Genomic DNA, 18778 nt, shown 5'->3' on the forward strand with positions numbered 1-18778 from the left:
TAAATCTTTACGGGAGTAGAAAGCCTCATCTTTCTCCCACGGAGCAGCTGGTAGTTTCGAACCGCTGACCTTAAGGTTCGCAGCCCGATTCGTAATCACTACGCTACCAGAGCTCCTTACTCCAGTGGATAGAGGTAAATAAATACTGCTAACTGTTGGTACATGGAGGGGATTACAATCATTGCAAGGAAACAAAGTATATGATCTGTTGAATTCAAACCTGATGATCTGTTCCGTAAACCTTCACTCAATTCACAATAAAAAGTTTAAATATGTATATATATACACATGCATACATACCATGGCTTGTGTGGGGGCAGACCTTAGTCTTCAAAGTGACATCATTGTTCTTCAAAGGTTTTTTGAAGCAGATATGCCCAATGCAATATATTTGTTGATTTTTTGACTGCTGCTTCCAGGAGCATGAGTGTAGATCCAAGCAAAATGAAGTCTTAGACAACTTCAATTTTTTCTCCATTAATCGTGATATTGTTTATTGGTTCAGTTGTGAGAGTTTCTGTTTTCTTTACATTGAGGTGCAATCTGTACTGAAGGTTAGAGTCTTTCGACATTAACAAGTACTTCAAGTCTTCTTTTCTTTCTGCTGCTGTTGTTGTTGGGGGCTATCGAGTCAGTACTGACTTACAGCGACCCCAATGCACAAGAGAACGAAACACTGCTGGTCCTGGGCCAACCTCACAATCACTGAGCCCAGTGCTGCCACCACTGTGCCATTCCATCTTGTTGGGGTCTTCCTCTTTTTCTCCAACCCTCCATTTTACAAATATGATGTCCTTTTTAATGAATGGTCCCTGCTGAGAATATATGCAAAGTATGAGAGATGAAGTCTGGCCATCCTGGCCTATAAGAAGCACTCTGGCTGTACTTCTCCCAACACAGATCTGTTGGTTCTTTTGGCAGCTCATGTCACTTTCAATATTCTCCTCCAACACCGTAATTCAAAAGCATCAATTCTTCTACGGTCTTCCTTATTCACTGCCCAACTTTCGCATGCCTATGAGGTTATTGAAAATACCATGGCTTGGGTCAGGCGTACCTTAGTCCCCAATCTGGCATCTCTGCATATTACAGGTTGTTAATGAGCCTTCCTCTAACCATAATATCAAATTCTTCTTTACACCATGCAGATTCTTCGATTATTTCATCATCATAAAGATTGACAAAGTATGGTGACAGGAACCCTGACACACATCATTCCTGATTTTATACCATTCAGTTTCCCTAGTTCTAATAACTGTCACTTGATCTATGAGCAGGGTCCACATGAGTAGAACGAAGTCTTTTGGAATTCCCATTCTACAAAGTGTTAGCATAGTTTGTTATGATCCACACAGTCAAATGCCTTTCTTTGCACAGTCAAAGAAGCACAAGTAAGTATCTTTCTGGTATTCTCCACTTTCAGCTAAGAATCACCTGACATCAGCAATGATACACGTATCTTACTCAACATCCACTTCTGAATCAGCTTGAATTTCTGACAGCTCCCTGTCAATGGACAATTGCCAGTTTGTTGTTTGTTTGTTTGTTTTTTTTACTTGAGCAAATTTTACTTTCATGTGACATTTAGATAATTTTTACATCCTGTTTGCAATGGGCACAGCTGTAAAGATTTTGTTGTTGTTAGATTCCATCGAGTCAGTTCCGACTCACAACAACCTTATGCACAACAAAACTAAACAGTGCGCGGTCCTCCACCATCCTTACAATCATTAAGCTTAAACCCACTGCTGCTGCCACTGTGTCAGTCCATCCTATTGGGAGTCTGACTCTTTTTCACTTAACCTTCCACTTTGCCTAGCATGATGCCCTTCTCCAGGAAATGCTCCCTTGCGATACTGTGTCCGAAGTCTAAGATGAAGTCTCGCTATCCTGGCTTCTAAGAAGCATTCTGACAATACTTCTTCCAACATAGATTGCTTTGTTCTTCTAGTAGTAGTCTGTGGTACTTTTAATATTCTTCTCCAACAACATAACTCAAATGCATCACTTCTTTCACCGTCAGTCTTACCCATTGTCCAATTTTCACATTCATATGGAGCTGTTGAAAATATCATGGTAAGTCCTCTTCTCTTTCAGCAAGGAATTGCAAGTTGCTAATGAATCTTCCTCCAATCCTGATGCTGTGTTCTTCTTCATATAATCCAACTTCTCAGATTATGTGCTCAGTATACAGACTGAATTATGATGATGAAAGAATACCACCATGGTGGTACGTTTCCCAATTTTAAACCATTCAGTGTTCCCTTGTTCTGTTCTGTTCAAACAACTACCTCTTGGTCTATGTATAGTTTCCTCATGAATACAATTAAATGTTCCAGAATACTCATTCTCTGAAAGGTTATCCATAGCTAGTCATGATCCAAAAAATCAAAAGCCTTTGCACAGTCAATATATAGACATCTTTCTTACATTCTCTGCTTTCAGCCAATATCCATCTGACATCAGCACTGATATCCCTCATTCCAAGTCCTCATCTGAATCTGGCTTGAACCTCTGACAATTCTCTATCAATGTACTGTTGAAGCCATTTTTAATTAATTAATTTATTTTTGATATCTTGAGCCAAATTTTACTTGCATGTGATATATTAATGACATTGTCCAATGATTTCTGCATTCTGCTGGATCACCTCTCTTGAAACGGGCACAAATATGGATCACTCCCAATCAGTTGGCCAGGTAATTGTCTTCCAAATGTCTTGGTATAGATGAGTGAGTGCCTCCAGTGCTGCATCAATTTTTTTGAAAGATTTCAATTTGTATTCCATCAATTCACAGTGTCTTGTTCTTTGCCAACGTCTTCAGTGCACGTTGGACTTCTTCCTTCAGTATCATTGGTTCTTGATAATATACTATCTCATGAAATGGTTGAGTATCATCCATTTCCTTTTGGTATAGTGACTCTGTGTATTCTTTCTATCTTTTCTTTTTTTTTCTTTTTTGGATGCTTTCTGCATCATTCAATGTTTTATGTTTTGCAAATAGAGTCTTTCAATACTCCAAGTCAAGGCTTCAATTGTTTTCTCAGTTCTTTCAGCTTGAGAAATACTGAGCATGTTCTTTCCTTTAGGTTTTCTGACTCCAGAGGTTTGCACATTTCATTTACTACTTGACTTTGTCTTCTGGAGCTGACCATTGACTATTTCTCTTCAGCTCTTTTACCTCCTCATTTCTCCCATTGGCTTTAGCATTTCTACGCTGGAGAGCAAGTTTCAGAGTCTCTTCTGACATCCGTTTTGATCTTTTCCGTCTTTCTTGTCTTCTTAATGGCCTTCTGCTTTCTTCCTGTGTGATGTTCTTGATGTCATCCCACAACTTTTCTGATCTTTGGTCTTTACTATCTAGTATATCAAATCTGTTCTTGAGACGATTTCTAAATTCAGGTGTTATATGTTCAAGGTCAAATTTTTTCACTCCCATGGACTTGTTTTACTTTTCTCCAGCATGAGCCTGAAATTGCATAAGAGCAACTGATGGTCTGTTCCAAAGTCTGCCCCTGGCCTTGTTTTGGCTGATGATATGGAGCTTTTCCACCATCTCTTCCCACAGATGTGGTCAGTTTGATTCCAGTGTAGTCTGTCTGGTGAGGTCCATGTGTGTAGTCATCTTTTACGTGTTTCAAAAGGTATTTGCAATGAAGAAGTCATTTGTCTTGCAAAATTCGATCATGTTATCTCTAGAATCATTTTTATCACCAAGGTCATATTTTCCAACTACTGATCTTTCCTCTTTGTTTCCAACCTTTGCATTTCAATCACCAGTAACTGTCAATACATGTTGATTGCATGCTTGATCAATTTCAGACTAAAGAAGCTGGCAGAATCCTTCAAGTTCACCATCACCAGCTTTAGTAGTTGGTACATAAATTTGAGTAACAGTGGTAGTAACTGGTCTTCCTTGTGGGTATATGAATATTATCCTATCACAGACAGCATTACACTTCAAGATAGATCTTGAAATAACTGTTTTTGATAATGAATGCAATGCCATTCCTCTTTAATCTGTCATTCCCAGCATAAAGAACCATACGACTATCAGATTAAAAATTGCCCAATACTACTAGTCCATTACAGCTTACTAATGCCTAGAATATTGATCTTTATGCATTCCTGGGAAACTCTGTGAGGTACTTCTACTATGTACATGGGCTCGTAATGAGTTGGAATAGACTCCCGGGTACCTGACAACAACCGAAATTAATGCTCTGGAAAGATGGTGTCCCCCACTCCAAGGGTTTAAGAGGCATCACTTCTCATCTCTAATCTATTTGGTTGGTGTTGTTGTTAAGTGCCATCACGTCAGTTCCGACCCACAGCAACTCTGTATAGGGTTTCCTAGGAGCGGATGGTGAACTTGAAAAAGTAACCTATGGTTCAAACTAACTTTGCGGTCCAGCGCATTAACCCACAGCGCCACATCATGTAGAGTGTTGCTACACATTACCCCAGGGTAGGAATGGGAGAAGCTCCCGTGCAAGGCAGGAATGAGTTACTAGAGGGACACCCTTTGTTTAAGAAACTAGTGCTCTAGGTTTTAATCTCTACCCTGCCATCTGCTGGCTCTGGGAGTCTTGAACAACCATCATCAAACCGCTATTACAAAAGTTTGTCGGTTCAAATCCACTCAGAGGATCCATGGAAAACAGGGCTGGTGATCTACGTCCCAAAAAGTCACAGCCTTGAAAACCTTATGCATCCATGGGGTCACCATAAATCAGAAAACGAATGGAAGGCAACCAACAATGACTCTGAGGTGATGAGCCCGGATTACACAAAGCACCGTGGACAGCACCTGCTAAGAGTCTGTACCTATGGTGGTTGTTACCTGGAGAATAAGGAGCTGCTTCCCAGACTCTGTTATCTTATGAGATGGAATTGAGTTCTCTCTCTCAGAGACCCTATACACAACAGAAGACTGAAGCATTGTACAGCCCTGCACCAACCTCACAATTGTTAATACATTTGAGCCCACTGCTGCTGCCATTGTGCCAATCCATCTCATTGGGGGTCTTCCTCTTTTTCGGGAACCCTCGTCTTTACAAAGCATGATGTCCTTCTCCAGGGTCTGGTCCCTCCTAATAAAATGTCTGAAGTATGAGAGACGAAGTCTGGTCATCCTGGCTTCTAAGGAGCATTCTGGCTGCACTTCTTCCAACACAGATTGGTTTGTTCTTCTGGCAGTCCACAGTAATTTTAATATTCTCTTCCAACACCATAACTCGACTACATCAATTCTTCTACGGTCTTCTTTATCCATTGTGCAACTTTCACATACAGAGGAGGGTACTGAAAATGCTCTGTTCCTAGCCGCATTCAAAAATATTATTGCATATCTACCATGTGCCAAAGGAGCCCTGGTGGCACAATTAGTTAAGCATACGGCTGCTAACTGAAAGTCTGGGGATTTGAACCCATCCAGCTGTTCAGAGAGAGAAAAGACCTGATCTGTTTCTTCAAAAATTGTTTCTGTTGTTAAGCCTTGTCAAGTCAGTTCCAACTCATCACAACCCTGTATAGCGTTCCCAAAGCTATCAATCTTTGTGGGAGCAGAAAGCCTCACCTTTTTCCCTTTGAGCCTAGATAATTCTACCTGTCATATGGGGTGGCTATGAGACGAAATGGACTCAACAGCACCCAACAACAACAACCATGTGCCAAGCATTGTTCAAGGCTCTGAAAATGCAACAGTGACGGAAACAAGACAGAAAGCCCTGATTTTTGTGGAACCTATGAATATGCAAAGTACTAGTAAATCTGACCCCTGGAAACCCAGGCTTGCTGTTAAGTGCTGTCCAGTTGATTCTGAGTCATAGTGACCCTGTATGGGGTTCCCGGGGAATGGTTGGTGAGCTTGAACCATCAACCTCGCTGTTCAAACCCTCACTGTCACACCAGAACTCCATAAACCCAGGGGCAGATCCATAATTAATTACACAAAGCTACAGTGTACTGAGGAGCAGAGGGCCACATGCTGCTCAAAAGTGTCCACAAACACACATACATATACATACACACACGCAAACACACACATGTACACACATACAAGTCTAAGAACTCATCTTGGATTTTCTTAACCAGAACCCAAACCAACTAGCACTCTTTGTTGGTGCCTAAGGAGCTCTGGTAGCGTAGTGGTTACGAATCGGGCTGCGAACCTTAAGGTCAGCGGTTCGAAACTACCAGCCGCTCCGCGGGAGAAAGATGAGGCTTTCTACTCCCGTAAAGATTTACACCCTCGGAAACCCTGTACAGGGTCGCTATGGGTCGGACCCGACTCGATGGCACTTAACAACAACAACAACATTGTATACCAAAGAAGTTTTGGTGTGGTGCTGTAGGATAAGCACTGGACTGCTAACCAGAAGGTCTGTAGTTCAAACCCAACAGCTGCTCCTCAGAAACCCTATACAGGGTCAACATGACTCATTATCAACTCAAGGGCACTAAACAACAACTGCATACCAGGCACTTGGGGGCTGGAAGAAACCAAGTGGCCAAGCTGCTCAACAAACCCCAAGTCTCTGCCTCCCATCCATCTCATTCACATCAGGGAACTAATTCAAAAGGTTCTGGTACTTTCCTCTCTAGTGCACAACTCACCCAGAATAGAGAACCTTTTATTGGGCTGGGTGCAGAAGCGAGCCAACAGAGATTTTGAAGCAGGGCCTCGGTCCTCTCGGAGGGGGAACCCTGTTATATATAGTCTCTTCTGCGTCTCAATCCTGCCCGCATTCAGAGCAGGGAGGATGCTAGGATTGGCTGGAGTTTAGGACTGGCCCTCGGGCCAGGAGTGTGAACTTCACCAAGGCCAGAGACCCCTACAGGGCCAACTGGGAAAGGCATCTCATGTAGGACGAAGTTGCAGCTGTGGGATGGGAGGGGGCCAGGAGACATGGACCATACGACAGCAGATCAGAGGCTGGGCCTGGAATCCCACAGACGGAGTTCAAGTCCTAGCCCTGGCACTGACTATGGGGCAGGTTAGTCATGTGATTTTCCTGCGCCCGTGAAAGGGGGAATAACGGAGTCCACCTCCAGGGGCCACTGTGAGAGATAAGCTGGCCCTGCCCGAGGCCTGCAGTGACGCTAATTATAATGATTACGATGCGAGTCACCACAACTTTTGTTACTACAACTGTGCGGGTGTTGCCAGGGCTCCAGACGAACGGACGTAGAACGCAAAAGTGTAAACACCGACCTGTGGAGGTGGCCACGGGCTCAAACCCAGGGAAATAGGAAAAGGATCTCCAATTCCTCACTCGGGGGCAGCGTCCCCACAACGGGGAGCTCTGGAGACACCCCCCCACACACACCCGCCCCAATCTGGCACACCAAGTGTGTGTGCGCGGGGCACTGAGCCGTCCCAGACCTCCCAAACCCAATGACCCGACTTTCCAGAGTCGACCCAGCGAGGACGCGTGTCCCTCCGCTCGAGCTCGTCGGGCCCGGAGGCGGGGAGAAGGGGTAGGCATGGGTCCGAGCGCTCGGGAGAGGCGCCCGCAGCGGGGCGGGCACTGGGACAAGGTTCCCCAGCCCAGGGTAGGCGCGCGCGGGGCTCGGAGCCGCGAGCCTGGGCGAGCAAAGGCCAAGGTCAGCAGCAGCCTCCCGCCCCCCGCGAGCCAGAGCCACCCGCCCAACCCCCCGCCCCTCCCTCGGGGCCCTCTCGGGGGCTCCACCAGAATGGCGGGGGATGGGGGGGCTCCACTGCCGAGTTCCCGCCCTCACCCGCTCCCCCAGACTCACCTTCGCCTGGGTACAGGTGGCCGGCGGCGCCCACCAGCAGCGCGGCCACGGCCACCAGCAGCGGCGCGGCCGCCGCCCCCTGCCTGCCCCCAGTGCCCATGGCTGCAGGAACGTACGGTCCGGACAGCTCAGAGCGCTCCGCGTTGGCCCCCAGGGGTCATGCTCCAAGTGGCCGCCCACCCGGGAGCCGCCTGGGGACCAGGAGTCCTACTCCTTCTCCTCCACCCAGTGGGGCTCTGGCGACGACCCAGGAGGGGCGCGCGGCCTCGTCGCCTTCGACCCAGCGGCGCGCACCCCGAGCCCAGAACCGCTGCGCCCCGGCCTCTTGGCTCTTGGGTCCGTACTCTCAGCAGTGGGCGGCAGGCACACCGATAGACGGACGCTCGAAGGACGGAGGCTGGACGGACGGGCGGGCGCGCAGCAGCACCTGGGCTGGCTGGCGGCGGGAGGGCGGCGGGCGCGAGGCTGCTCGGCCCGTAAACAACGCGGCCCGTCAGCTGGGCCCCGCGCGGGACTCAGGAAAAGGCGGTGCGGATCATGTCTTGGACGGGAGTGGGGCCCCAGAGGGAGGAGGGAGGCCCCGCCTTCAGCCCCGCCCCTGTGCCCCCTGCCCCGCCCCCTTGTGGAGGCCCCTGGGTTCCCCCAGCCTTCCATGGGCTCCATCCTGGAACCTGAGGGCGCCTCTGCTACCCCAGCGATACCGCATCGTGCCTTTCGTATACACTTCGATATTTTGTTCATCGTCGATTGTTTGGGGATTCATTGGGATTTTTTTTCATGAATACTGCCTTGAAACAGTATTTATCTTGGTGACTCGGTTTGGGGCACGCCCTTCAGTTTTGCAGCAGAGGCCATTTGCCCCACCCTAGTTCCAGCCTAGAGCGCGCCAGCGAATCTGATCCTCCCACCACCCCCTCCCGCTCCGAGTTGGGGTGCCCCGGATTCCCCGCCCAGCGGCCAGAGCCACGCCAGGCCCCTGGGGACAGCCACGTGTCCAGCGCCGTGTGCTCCATAGTTCCAGTTGGAGAAATGGCGCCCGAGAGGACGTGCGCATGCTCCTAATAGGACAGGCCTAGCGCTTGGAGATCTCGGGCTGGGTGCAATTGGACACGCCTGCTTTTCAATAGCCGACCTGGAGTTCTCGTAGGAACCCGGGCAACGTAAACGGTTACGCGGTAATAACCGAAACGTTGGCGATTCAAAACGACTCCGAAGGACCACTGACGAGCGCCCGGGCAAACCAATTCCAATAGGTCCCGGCCGTGAAAGCCCTGTGAAGCGCCCGGGCAAACCAATTCCAATAGGTCCCGGTCGTGAAAGCCCTGTGAAGCACATTTCTCCTCTGTTACACATTGCGTCGCCATGAGTCCGAATCTAGTTCATAATAATTAACAATAGAGTTCAAGGGCAGCTCAATGTCTAGTAATGCCATTCATGAATAGCGATCGCGGGTGGTTATCCCCTACGCCTCATCGTTCCCTGTGTAGCTTTCGACTAGTGATTTTCCATCTCTGGGTCAACCCCAGCTCTATAATGGGTTTGACAATACCTGCAGGCCAGTTTGGGGGAAGCACACAAAAAACAGAGCTTGAGAAAGCTCCCAGCACAACCGTAGGCCCAGGGCGTTCATTCTTCCTCTCCTTTCTTTACACGAATATTTCTCTTTCCTGCTCCAAGACCTTCCTTTACTAGGCCATTGCCCTTTTGTGTAGCATTTCTGCAGCCCCTTCAGTGGCTGACTCCACCTCCGAGCTCCAATGACGCCCCTCACCACACTTCGCAACCCTTCCCCCATTCCTTTGTTCCCTTCTTCTGATATTTGAATAGCATGGCTATCACTATCCGAAATTCTTATTGTTTACCTTGTCGGGCAAGAATCTTCTCACCTCCCTACGAAGCAGAAATCAGTCTTGTTCATTACGCCTAGTGCCTGCTATAGTGTCGCTTAGTAAATATTTGTTGAATGGAAGAATCTTAAACAGTAAGTAATGGGGACTTACACTGAGCAAAATAAACAAGGTATATTTCCTTATAGGCTACATAATCTAGTGGGCTAGAAGGGTAACAATCACACAACTCTTTGTGTGTGTGATTTGAGCTGGGAGGGTGGTCCAAAAGGACAAAAAGACCAGTTACTGTCCAGTTAACTCCCACTCATGGCCTCCGCCACGTGTACCAGAGTAGAACTGTGCTCCTGAGTTTTCAGTGGCCGATTGTGGGGAAAGTTCTTTCTGGATTTATTAACTATTTGTCCAAGAATATACCCGGCCTTCAAAAAGTTTGTTGGGGAAAAAAATGGCATTAATAAAAGATCATGGAATTTTTCCACAAAGTTTTTGAAGCCCCCTCATTCGGGAAACTGGTAACTTTTTTTTTTTTTTTTTAAGACTGTTTGAATTCTTTTCACGAATGTACTGTATATTGCTTGCTGTTTAAAAATCAGTACGTTTAAGACAGCTAAATTTTTTCAGCAAACCATTACCATAGCTGCAAAGTAAAATAAAATACCAAGGAAAAATATTTAATAACAATAGCTCTGGCCCCTTTTTTTTTTTTTTAAAGAACTATAGTGCGCTTTTTAAAAAGAAAAGCAAACAGTTGTCACTGAATCAAGTTCAACTCATGGTGACCACCCGTGTGTCACAATAGAACGTTTTCACTGTGTGAGTTCTCAGAAGTATATTGCCAGACCTTTCTTCCAAAATATATTTGGGAGGAATCAAACTTCCAACCTTTAGTTAGCAGCTGAGTGCCTTAACTGTTTGTACCACCAAGGGACTCCACTATACTTTATTGTGTGGGGTGGTGGTGTTCCTTGAGTCAGTTTTGACTCATAACTCAGGTTTCTGAGTAGTGAATGTTGGGTTTGAACCACTAACCTTGTGGTTAACAGTCCAGAGCTTATACTACAGCATTACACCAGGGCCGCTGTAAAAGACCATTTTTGTTGTTAAGTGCCTTCAAATCGATTCCAACTCACAGCCACCCTGTACAGGGTTTCCAAGGAACAGCTGGTGGATTTGAACTGCCAACCTTTGGGTTCAAACCTACCCTTGTGGTTGAGTTCTTTTCCTGCAACACCATACCAACACTTCTCTACAAGACTGTTGTTGTTGTTAAGTACCGTGGAGCAGAACGCTTCATCTTTCTCCCATGGAACTGGCTGGTAGTTTCGAACTGCTGACCTTGAGGTTGGCAGCCTGACTCGTAACCACTACGCTACCAGAGCTCCTTCCTTTAAAAGACTACAGGGACGTTATTCTATCCATTAGGGTTTCTCAACATTGAGACCATGGACATCTGGGGACATATTCTCTGTGGGAGGGCTGTCCTGTGCACTACATGGTGTTTAGCAGCACCCCTGGCTTCTACTCAGAAAATGCCAGAAGCACTCTCCTCCACCCCCCAGCTGTGATAACAAAAATGTCTACAAACATTGCTCAAAGTTCTCTAAGACAGAATTACCTCCAACTGAGAACCACTGGTCTGTAAGAATAAATTAGACAGAATAGGAGAAAAAAACATCTGAAAAAGAAGAATTGGGAAAGGCAATTAACACTCTTTAGATACTAAAATCTATGTTGTTATCATTGTTGTGAGCTATTGTGTTGATTCTGACTCACAGCCATCCCTTGTGACAGAGAAGAATTGCCCTATAGGATCATCGAGGCTGTAATGGTTAAACCCACAAACTGCTGTAAAGGACAAAGATTTGCAGTCTCAGAGACCATATATAGGGTTGACATGACTCAAAATCAACTTGATGGAAGTGAGATTTGGTTTGGGTTTCTGGTTTTAATCTTTACAGGAGGTTCTCAGGTCTTTCTCCATTGGAGATGCAGAGTGGGTTCCAACTGCCAACTTTTGATCAGTAGCTGAGTGCTTAGCAATTGAGCCCCACCAGGGCTCCTTTAAAGTAAATGTTACTGTTGTTAGGTGCAGTTGAGTGGGCTCCGAATTATAGCAGCCCTATGCACAATCGAACGAAACAGTCTATTCTGTGCCATCCTCACAATTTATGTCGTTGTTAAATTGCATAGGATTTACAAGGAACAGCTGGTGGGTTTGAACTATTGAACTTGTGGTTAGCAGTCCATGGTTTTTGCCCTACAGTACCACACCAGGACCTCTCACAATTTGGTGGTGGTGGTTGTTATGTTCCCTGGAGTTGGTTCCGACTTACAGTGACCCTGTATAAGATTTCCAAGGCTGTAAATCTTTATGGGAGCAGATAGCCTCGTCTTTCTCCTGTGGAGCAGCTGGGAGATTCAAACTGGTGACCTTGTGGTTAGCAGCTCAGCTACCAGAGCTCACAATTCATACAAAGTGTAAATCAGCACAAGTACAAGGCAGGGAGGGAGGGGCTTCAAAAAGTTTATTTAAAAATGGATTTAAAAGGTAAAGAAATGTTTCCACAAGTTTTGAAGCTCCCTCGTATCAGCAGTTGAGTTCCTATATCGGAAGTGGTAACCTAGAGATGGAGCCCTGGTGTGGCGCTGTGGATAAATCATTGGACCTCAAGGTTTGGTTTAAACCACAAGTTGTTGTTGTTAATGTGCCATGGATTCGGTTCCAACCCATAGTGACCCTGTACAGGGTTTCCGAGGCTGTAAATCTTTACAGGAGCAGAAAGCCTCATCTTTCTCCCGCAGACCAGCTGGTAGTTTCGAACTGCTGAGCCTGAGCCTAATTCGTAACCACTATGCTATCAGAGCTCCTTAAACCACAAGTTAGGCAGTTCAAACTCACCAGCCACTCTGTGGAAACCCTATACAGGTCACTATGAGTTGGCTCGGACTAGACAGCATTCAAACACCGCCATCTAGAAATAGACTCTTACTTTGTACATCTTGTGTTTAAAGACATCTCCTAGTCAGTAGGAAAGGGAAAAATCATTATTATTAACAGTGCCACTTACTAAAAGAGTCCAGAATAATTGTTGGATAATTGGAGAAGGAAATCTATAGAGCCTTTAATGTATGGATTTCAAAAACTAATTATAAAAATGCATTTAAATATGATTTATAAATTAAAAATTAATGCATATTAGAGGACAATGAGCTCCTACTAAGGGTGATGAAAAAATGCAGAAACAGATCATGCTGAGGGTTTAGCAGCATGAAAGCATAATTAATGTCAGTGAATTAATGTCCATGTGAAGAATATTGAAATTTCAACTGTTTTATGTTGGCTTAGGCTGGCTTCGCTAGAGAAGCAACTAATGAAGTTTATATATTTGTTGTTATTGTAAAGTGCCATTGAGCCATTTCCGACTCATAGTGACCCTGTATAGGGTTTCCAAGGAGCAACTGATGGGTTTGAACTGCCAATTTACATAACTCACACAGTTGTAGAGGTGGGTAAGTTCCAAATCTATGGGTCAGAAGCCAGGCTGGATGCTTCTCTTGACTCACATAGCTGCAGGAACTGATGGACCAAGATCAGCAGGTCAGACAGCAGGCTTCCAGCTGTAGAGGTGAATGAATCCAAGGTCCACAGGTAAGGTGGCAGGCTGCTGACAAGTCCCAGGATTGGCAGGTAATACGTATCGGGCTACTAACCTCAGGGTCAGAAGTTTGAAACTACCAGCTGTTCTGTGGGAGAAAGATGAGGCTTTCTGTTCCCAAAAAGATTTACAGCCTCAGAAACCCTGTACAGGGTCGCTATGAGTTGGAACCGACTCCACGGCACACAACAACAAAAGCAGACCACTGGCTCTGGCCCAAAGAATCAGATGCAGTATCCACATTCAGCATAAAGCATTCAAACTTTACCCAAGCATCCAATAGATTGGAAACAGGCCACACCCAGAGGAAACTTCCTTTCAATTGATTGGCTTCTCTTAACAAATCTCATCATGGGAGTGATTATATTATATTAGCTCTATCATGACTGATGACTACATTTTAACTGACAAACTGCTGAAAATACTGACCCAGACAAGTTGGCACCCAACCTTAACTATTACACGCATATATTTACCACAGTTGGGTTTTTTTTTTCAAAATATTTATCTCCAAAGAAAGCTGTCCTATTGAACTTATTGCCTAGTGCTAGGGGTCTTAAAAGCTTGCAAGCAACCCTGAAATGCACAACAATTGGTTTCTAGTCACCTAAAACAACCGAGGAAAGGGAAGAGTCTGGAATAAGAGGAGGAAATGGAATACATGGCTAATTGGTTCCATGAATAACTGCCTCCTTTGCCATGAAACCAGAAGAACTAGATAGTATCTAGCTCCCATTACTGAACATTATGATCAAAGATTCTATAGAAGAGTTCTGATCAAAAGGGGGGAAATTACAGAACAGAATTTCAAATTCCAATGGACTCTAAACTTTCTGGAGCCATGGAGGCTCCATAAAGCCCTGAAACTCTTCCCCTGGGATAATCTTTAAATCTTAAACCTTAAACCAAAAATATTCCCTGAAGTCTTTAAACCAAACAATATTTAAATTAATAGTAAAGAATATCTTCCTTGAGTATTGTACTCTTTGAAAGATCTCTATAGGGTCAAACTGACAACAGCATCTTGAAATTTGAGATAGGAAGCTTGGAGTGGGAGGTGGGGGTGAGGGGACAGTGAATTTATATTCATGAATGCAAAAAAGAAAAGAAAAATAAAGCACAAGCTATTCCTCCCACAGTCCTCTGTACTTCTCATCCAGATCCCATCATTCATTGCAATGACCACAAAGAATAGACACTCTTAAGTTAATGGGGTTTATTAGGAAAGTTATGTTAGTAATTCAGAGCATATAGATATGCTCAGGATATAGCTCATTCCAGTCAGCCTCTCCTCAGTTGTGCCCACAGGTAGGCATCTCTCTGCCTGGGAAATACTACAAATCTATTTTAGAGCTGCTGATAAATGCTCACAGAGCACATCACTCCACCATAAGCCTCAGCCTAAAGATTCTTGGCTCTAACTCCATGGTTTCGGAAAACCAGTTCCACCAATTAAGTGCCTGTTGTTGTTGTTGTTAAGTGCCGTCGAGTCGATTTCAACCCATAGCGACCCTGAATAGGGTTTCCGAGGCTGTAAATCTTTACAGGAGCAGATCGCCTCATCTTTCTCCCGCGGAGCAGCTGGTACTTTCGAACTGCTGACCTTCTGGTTCGCAGCCCGATTCGTAACCACTACGCTACCAGAGGTGCCTGAAAGCCCCCCATTCTGCAAACAAGTGTCCTGCCCAAAGTCACTCAGCATTGCTTGCTCCATGGTCTGGGAAGCCCACTGCTCTGTCTCCTGCTCTGGTTCTTGGTTCTGCTGCTGCTCCTCCTCTGCCCCTCCTCCAAGCTCACAGCCTTCTGTCCTGGGGTTGAAGAGGTTCAATGCACAGATATCTCAGGGTCCAAAGGATGCACTCCATGTCTGCTCTTCTTTAAGGGTAGTGAGATCCACTCCCTCTGATTATGAGATGGTGCTTTTTATACCAAGCAGGATGGTAAACTTGGCTAATCACAATGTTAGCCCTGTTAACAATCCCCCTCAACTGAATCATATAATCCCTCAGCATCTGACCCCACCTTCTCTTACCCAGACCCATCAGAAAAAAGTCACTTGGTGGGAATTTACAAAGACTATGGCTTGAAGAAAGGCACCCTGGTAGCTTAGTGGGTTATGTGTTGGACTGCTAACTTCAAGGTCAGCCGTTCAAATCTACCAGTTGCTCCATGGGAGAAAGATGAGGCATTCTGCTCCTGTAAAGATTAACAGCTTGAGAAATGCTATACAGAGCCACTATGAGTCAGCACTGCTTGCTGGCACACCACCACCATCCTAGATTGAAGGGACATTAGATAATTTTCAGCTGCACAGAATATCCCCAGACTCTTCTACCCAGTGTCCTTTTCATGGATTAATTTTCCCACAATAATCATTTTAACTGAGCATACTCATGAAAGTTTGTAAGCCAGTCACATTATGCCTTTATCTCTCCCCCTCACCCCACCCATTTTAGAGATTCAATTTCTAAATTGAATATCATCAGTTCAAACCCACCAACTGCTCCTTGGAAACCCTATACAGTGTTGCTATGAGTTGGAACCAACTCGACAACACTTAACATCAACCCCACTACTCTGGAGAGAAGCATGTTTCTTCATATGAAGAATCTTCTATACCTGTTGGAACTTTGGGCATCTATATCCATAAGTAATGTCCAGTCCAAAGTAAACCATCAAAAGTGTATTAATTTGCACCAACTCACAGTTTCAAATACCTCTCTGTTCATTAGGTTGTGTTATGGTCAATTCAGCCCTAGCCATCCTAAGTAGGTCAACTGGGTACCAGCTTTAAGCTTGGAAGTCCACACACATATTTCCTGTACTTCAGACCAGCTGACCCCTTCTCTCTCTCTCTCAGTCCTAGACCCCCATGGACTAGGTCAGTGCCTGTAGGTTCAGGAATCTAAACAACTCCCAAAATTTCATTCCAGCTAGGCTTTCCCTCTCCTCTCTTAACCTGCCTATCTCTTCAATTCTGCATTCTCCTCTACCTTCCACTCATCAACTAGACCCAGGTAATCACCAGCAAGCATGCCAAGTTGTCTGTTAACCAGCTCTCTTAAACTTTCAGTCCTAGAATGGGATTTTCTCCAATGAGCAGAGACTTTTCCTACCTCGATGCATCCAATGACAAAAACTGCTAGCTTGACATTGTAAATGCCAAAGTCATTAATTTTTTTACAGTGTTTTCCTTCATAGGTAAATCTATTCTCTCAGAAGTTCTGGGTGGGGCTCAGGTTTCTGCCTAAGCCCCTATACTCTACAAAGGCTTAAAACAAAAAGTCTGTTTCTTCCAGGCAATTTTCCAATTCCCCTTTTAGTGTGTCTAATCATTTCTAGGCTGAAGGCGGGCTTGCAAGCTCTCTGTAATCAAGATACCCAATGACCACTTCCATCACACATGTGCAGGTAACCTTCAGCCTCTGGCTGGCAGGGGCTGACAGAGGGGATCAAGCAGGCCCAGGCCATCAACAGTCATCTGGTTTCACCAGCCTGACTTTTGCCTCAGGTGACTCTAGTACCAGGTTTCTTCCCTCAGCTATAGCATAGCATCTCTTACATTCCTTTTCATGACAGGTGAGAAAACCAAAGTCACCATATAAGAATCAAAAATTTCACTTCACATACCCCTTCATTCTTACTCTTAAAAAACCACAGGCTTTCATGGAGTCTGGAGCCAATGCAACAAATCCCACTTCTGACACCAAACTGGGGGTGGGGCGGAACGGCACCAACTAACCACAAATGTCTCTACTTTTCATCTGGGTTCAATAATACATTGCAATGCCTACACAGAACTCATTCACCATACTCATGGTTATGGGGTTGTTTAGGGAAGCTGCTGTGGTGCTGTGGGTTAATGCACTGGACTGAAAAGTCGGTTTGAACCACAAGGCCGACGGTTCAAGCTCATCAGAAGCTCCTCAGAAACCCTATACAGGGTCGTTATGGGTCGAGACCGACTTAACGGCACCTAAAAACTTAGCAAAAGGAAGCTAACAAGTTACACATTCAGAGTCAGAAATGCACAGGGCATAGTTCTTCTAGTCAGGACAGCTTCTCCTCAGTTGTGGCCACAAACAGGACTTTCTGCCCAGTCAGTGTGATTACAAAGCTCGTTTAGAACTGCTGATAAATTCTCACAGGGCACACCACTCCACCGTAAGCCTCAGCCTGAAGGCACTCATCTCTAGCTCCCTGGGTCAGAATGCCTAGCTCCTCCAGTTAAGTGATTAAAGGCACCCCACTCTGCAAGTAAACCTCCTGCCCAAAACCACTCAACTTTACTTGCTCCTTTGGTTGGGAAGCCCAGCACTCTGGTGCTCTGGCTCTTGGTTCTGCTGTTGCTGTTCCTCTGTCACTCCTCTGGTGTCACACCTTTTTGTCTCAGAGACAAAGTGATTCAATGTGCAGGGAAGTCAGGATTCAGAGGATGCACTCCACTCCTGGCTCTTCTTTGATGGTAATGAGATGACACCTCCCCCTCCATGCTGCTTCTGAGATGACACATTTTCTACCCAGCAGGATGACAAACTTGACCATTCCCAATTGTCCCTGTTAACAAGTCACTCATAACTGAATTATCTAATCCATCATCTTTTCTCCCTGATCTTCTCTTACCCAGATCCAACAGGAAAAGGTCGTCTGATGGCGTTTGCAAAGAGTATGGCTAGAAGGGACATTAAGTCATTCATGGCACCACAACAGAGGATGAACAGTTTGGAAAGAGATGGTGAGAATGATTGCACAACTCAATGAATGTAATGAATGTCATGTACAAATGGTTGAACTAATATATGTTCTGTTATGTACATTTTCAACAATAATGAACAATTTTTAAAAGATTAAAAAAAATTTGAAAATTAAAGCATAGCAGGGCTCTGGGATACAGAGATGGAGATATGGATGGAATGGGCAAAAGAGGGAAATAATGTTAAGATGCTTGGCTGTCTTTTGAATCTTGGTTTCCCTGACATACCATTATAAAATAGACATTTGAAGGGGAGAGAAAGGAATAGCCAGAAATATCACCATGGAAAAAGTGTAAGTCCGTCTTTTGCCTATAACTGATTGGAATACCTAAAATGGGGCTACAACGTGCCTAGTGAAGGAGGCTTCCTGCGGAGCCTCTGTATTACATAAGACCATAGGTGGAATCCTGAACCATATCCAGAATCTTCTGAGGTGGGAAATTTCCACTTGAAACAGTGGGCAGACCAGTCTGGAGTGGCTAGAAGAATCGAAGATACACCTTGAAAGAGAGACCGACAGGAAAAATACAAAACAATAAAGGCAGTCCAACTGATTACTACAAGAAAAAGCAAGTTGCTCGCCCAGGAGACATCAAGGCAAGTGGTTGGGTCCCTTCAGGGCAAACCACCTTCCAAGACTCAATGAGAATACACGCTCTGATTGGTGACTACATTTGTCACCGATAAGGGGAAGTGAGGGAAAAACAGCAATGAAGCTGTGTGCTAAGCCCTACAATGTTCAATAGACTCCTGTGA

This window comes from Chrysochloris asiatica, unplaced genomic scaffold (genome assembly GCF_000296735.1).
Source record: "Chrysochloris asiatica unplaced genomic scaffold, ChrAsi1.0 scaffold00514, whole genome shotgun sequence".
NCBI classification, from domain to species: domain Eukaryota; kingdom Metazoa; phylum Chordata; class Mammalia; order Afrosoricida; family Chrysochloridae; genus Chrysochloris; species Chrysochloris asiatica.